The sequence below is a fragment of the Crocodylus porosus genome, unplaced genomic scaffold (assembly GCF_001723895.1).
Source record: "Crocodylus porosus isolate Cpor-Errol unplaced genomic scaffold, CroPor_comp1, whole genome shotgun sequence".
NCBI classification, from domain to species: Eukaryota; Metazoa; Chordata; order Crocodylia; family Crocodylidae; genus Crocodylus; species Crocodylus porosus.
Window position 1 is genome coordinate 37,765,557 of NW_017728909.1, and position 5,255 is coordinate 37,770,811.

Consider the following 5,255-nt stretch of genomic DNA (forward strand, 5'->3'; position numbering starts at 1 on the left):
CAGCAGTGTGGAGGCTCCACTTAAGGCAGGCTGCCATCAGTGGACTTTTTTTGAGTCTGAAAAGTGCTTATGGGTCTTTAGAGGGAGGGAGGCAAATTTTTTGTCGATTCCAGGGAGAGATCATCCCTCTTTCCATTTCCTTAATGAAATAAAAGTGGTGAAACCTCAGTGAGGGAAAAGCCATGGGAGTGCCCATAAGTTTCTGAGTAGGAGTAAACATCTATATTGATCTGGATCTTCCATTTTATGCCTTATCCTTTATAGTCTTCATTGATTTAAGCCCTTTCATTTCATCTTTCCCCAGTTTATGACTAGACACTTAAAAGCTCCCATTCTGACAGTAGATGTTGCATTTCATAAATCTTTGGGTTTCTCCTATCAGTTCCTGATCCTTTTATTCTCTCAGTCATTTAGTGTATACTCCATTATATCTAAATTTAGACCAGTGGTTATATGCTGCCAGTAACTGCTCTTACATTTGAGGCAATGTACAAACAAGTTAATCCTCCCTGCTTTCCCCTGTGAGGGAAGGTACTTTGCATACCACATGCTGGATTATAGCATGAAAAGACCTTAAATATTCCATTTAGGTTTAGAAGCACTGAGTCAATCACTGATAAAAGTAATGCAACTGTAACTTGCATTCAAGCTGAATCATATATACTGGTTTCTAGGTGTCTCCTCCAAATTCTTTCTTTTTGTGATCTGTGTTCTTCCCTCCAAGATGTACACAGGTCACGACATCTTTCATTTAACTTGTCAAAATGTCTTGTGTAGGCAGTTACTGGGGCAGCTGTGTGAGGCTTTGGACTGTACTTCAGATCTGGAGACACTTCAGATGCTTTGGAATCGAATCAGCATGTCTGGATCAAAGCACTGCCTTTGTTAGGCTTTCCAAGGTGGTTTGGAGCTTTTGAACCACTTTGGAAAAGCTTTGGAGCGGCTTAGGAGATCCAGCCATAGGGCATAATGGGGAATCAATGAATTATCTATAACCTTTTTTTGTTGTCTGATTTGGATGAAACTTGCAGGGATGGTAGCCTCTGCTGAGAGTATGAAGCTTGCCAAGTTTCAAGAAGATCAGTGCAGGGGTTCAGGGGAAACTCTACCCCAAATTCCTGAATGCAAAACTCATGTCACGTATATGTATTATACCACAGGAGGGTGAAAACTGCAAGGGTGGTGGCCTCTCCTGAGGCCACAAAGCCAGCCAAGTTTCAAGAAGATAGGTGCAGGGGGCTTGGGGGGGGCACTGCACCTCGAGCTGCTTTCAGGCAAAACTCATGACATAGGTGACACTGTGTGTGTTAAGGTGCAGTGGGGTGAAAGCTGCAGGCCTGCAAGCCCCTTCTGAGGCCACAAAGCCTGCCAGCTTTCAAGGAGATAGGTGAAGGGGTATTCTGGGGCCCTGCACCCCTAGCTGCTGACAGACAAAACACATGACATGGGTGCTTGTGCAACTGACTGTGTGAGTCTTAAGGCTGTTGATTGTCTGTATTATTTCCTCTCCTTAGTCTGTGGTTTTGTAGGTGTTAATCTTTGCTCATTAACTCGTTATGTATTAGCTAGTTATCCTGTATTGAGCTGGTCCCTGAGTGAATCATGATTAATTGGTAACTGGTAACACAGTAGCTTAGCAGCCAGGCCTGCAGTAGTCTGTGCCCTCCCCCACAACGCCCCGTGCCCCAAGACAGACACAGCTGCACAAGCACCCATGTCGAATTTTGCCTGTCAGAAGCTAGAGGTGCAGGGCCCCAGAACACCCCTGCACCTATCTCCTTGACAGCTGGCAGGCTTTGTGGCCACAGCAAGGGCTACCATCCCTGCAGCTTTCATCCTGCTGTGCCTTAACACACACAGCATCACCTATGTCACAAGTTTTGCTTCTCCACAGCTCGAGGTGCAGTTCCCCCCAAACCTCTGCACTTATCTCCTTGAAACATGGTAAGCTTTGTGGCCTGAGAAGGGGCCACCTCTTCTCTAGTTTTTAGCCCACTGCGCCTTAACACACACAGGGTAATCTATGTCATGAGTTTTGTCTGTCAGCAGCTTGGGGTGCAGTTCCCCCCAAACCCTTATACCCATCACCTTGAAACTTGGCAGACTTTGTGACCTCACCAGGGGCTACCATTCTTGCAGTTTTGACTCTACTGTGGCTTAACATATACACATGACATGGAGTTTTTCTTTCAAGAATTTGGGGTACAAGTTCCCCCCAAACCCCTGCACCAATCTTCTTGAAACTTGGCTGACTTCATACACTTCACAGAGCCTACCAATCCTGCAAATCTCATCCAAATCAAACAAAGAACAACAAAGTTATAGATAATTCATTGATTCCCCATTATACCCTATGGCAGATGTCCGAGGCGGCTCCAAAGCTTCAGAACCACTTCCGCTGGATCAAAGCAGGAAACTGATCCAGAGCACTGGATCAGATCCCTGGCATCCAAAGCAGCTGGATTAGAAGCTGGATAGAATAGCTGCCTACTCGCACAGGCCTAGTTACTAGTAGCTACCTAGCCCGCTCAGCTCCCTTTTAGATCTCAGGTTTCTTCACATATGTTGTCCTTGAGTTAATCTACCCTATCATTACTTCTTTTATTGCTGATTTAATATTGATTGTTGATTCCATATTGCCCACATATCTCATTTCTTCAGGATTCTTTATCAAGTCAACTGAAGCTCTTTTCAAGTCCCCCCGACCTGGCTCTGTACAGATGTTCCTGCTCTCTGACATTGTTCTGCCAATTCCTTCAGTTTAGTCCATTGCCATTAATTTGTAGCTACTTCACATGACCCATGTACCACTGCAGCTTGGTTTGTTCACTTTTGCTAATCTGTTCCCATTGTTCTATTTTGCCAACTATTAAAGGGGTATACCCAGAGCAGTTCAGATGTACCAGTATGCATCAGTTCCATTGTAGCAGGATGTTTAACCACCACAGTACTCTTGCTAAATGCTTCTGTGCCCAACCTGTCATTCTTTTACTTAGCTGTAGAAAATTGCCCTTCATGGGAAGCAGTGTCTTGACTCTCCAGCTCATTGATTCATCTGAGGTGTATTGCAATGGTTTAACAATACAAGGGAGAGATCCTTTCCAGTCCTTTGCTCCTCTCAATCCTCTAGCTGCTTGTTCTACCAGCTCTGACTTCCCTCATTGCTTTGTGAGCTCAGAAAAGGGCAATGTCCTGGCTCCAATTTCTAATTCCAGTGCCACATACTGTGGCCCATTGTCCAAGCAGTAATATCAGCTATGCCAGCCCTTGAAAAATACAGGCTATACTTCTTACCTGAGAGTCCTCCAGATTAACATTCTGGTTTCATTCTCAGAGTGAAATATTTTATTACAGTAGTTTTCAACCTGTGGCCTGTGGGCCCTATGGGGGCCTGCAGATGTGTAGGGGGGGTCTTCAAAAGATGACTATGATTAATCAAAAGTATGGGAATATCCATGCTTACAATTCAGAGGGTTCTGCATCTCCATTCCATTTTTTTAGGGGTCTGGAAATGAAAAAGTTCAAAAAACACTGCTTGGTATGATGATATAGTTATGGTTATGAAAAGTGAACATATCTATTCTTACCTTTTCTCAGAATTAGGTTGGAATTTTATGAGGCCCTGGAGTTTGCTTCCATTACCAGTCACTATCTCCTTTGCACAACCTCCTTGGACACCCTGAACTAGATACTCTGGTCAGCAAATGCATTCCCTGGCTCATGTTAGGCATGCCTCTGTGCAAATCCTTTGCACTTTTCATAGCAGATCTTAAGTCTATTCTCCTTACTGTTTCAGTCTCCCTTAAATAAAATCCCATCCTACATATGCAACTCATCTTGTAACAGAACAGACAGACAGAGGGGTAGACAGAGGGAACCTCCTGTGGCATTTATTACTTGCAATCTGGTCATGAATTGTTTCTCATAGAATCCCACACTGTTCAGAGCTTTGTTGGTTTTCTTAGGGCTTTTCAGTAGAAATGCACATTACTGTAGCATGTGGGTAGTGTCTCTCATTCCATGGAGCCATGGGTGAAATACTGTAATATATATCAGTATTGACTTTCCTGCACAGTACTGTATCCTCACCGCAGTGAATCATTGCAGTCAGGCCTGGAAAAAAAAAATCAGGACTTCTAGCAAACAGGTTTTTTTCATATTCTAGCAAACATTTTTTGCCTCTCAGTGATATATAGAAGGGGCATAATACCTCCTTTCATCCCTTCCAAATTCCCTTTTCCAATGCCTCAACAGGCTGCTTTGCAAGCCCGGATTGTAACCAAATGCAAGATCATATCCTGCTCCCATCAAAACCAATGCGATTTTTAGCACTGACCTTGACAGCAGCAAACTGGTACCATGCCTTGGACCTAACAAACTGGCTATAGATCTCTCTCTCTCTCTCTCGCGTGCACGTACACACACACACACACACACACACACACACACACACACACACACACACACACACACACACACACACAGAGTTAGGTGCTGCCCCATCAGTGGTGAAATTCAACTTAATTTCCACTAATTATGAAGATGCCAAAAAAAAATTACAATTGGGTATAGTTATGCAGCACAACTATGAAAACAGCCATAAGCACCACATACAGCAATTTGAAAGGAAGTCTATTTGCAGTATTTTGTGGGGAGGTATAGAGTATTGCAGCAGAAGGGCTGACATAGATTTCTGACAGGGTTCACTTGGTATATCAAGGTTTTAATTGACTTCAAAGTAGAGTGTGGAATTAGAATCTGTATACATGATCAAATTAAGTACAACAGGTATGACTATATAAACAGACATCAGATGGAAGGCTTGTCTTGTGGTTACCATCCTGGACTGTAACACAAGCAATTTCAGTTAGGTTCCTGGATAAGCTGTAGATTTCCTGCATAACCAAGACCCTATGCTTAACTTTTCACTCTGTAAAAATCCAAACAATGCTACTTTTGTTTGTCTCGTCTACTTTGATTAAACTATTCTGAGTACAGCATGTTGCTTATGCATATTCACAGCACTTAAAACAACTAATCTCAGTAGGGGATGAAGGTGTGACTAAAAGAGTGCAACCTTTCCAAAGGAGTGGGAGAAAAGTTCATTAAAAAAAGTTGTTTGCTGTAATAGGCAGGGTTTAAAATACAGGGGGGGACTCAGGAGGGCTGAACCGGCAGTGTGGAGAGGCAGTCAGGAAGGCCAACCACACCTTGGCATGCATCCACAGATGCATCTCGAGCAGGTCCAAGGAGGT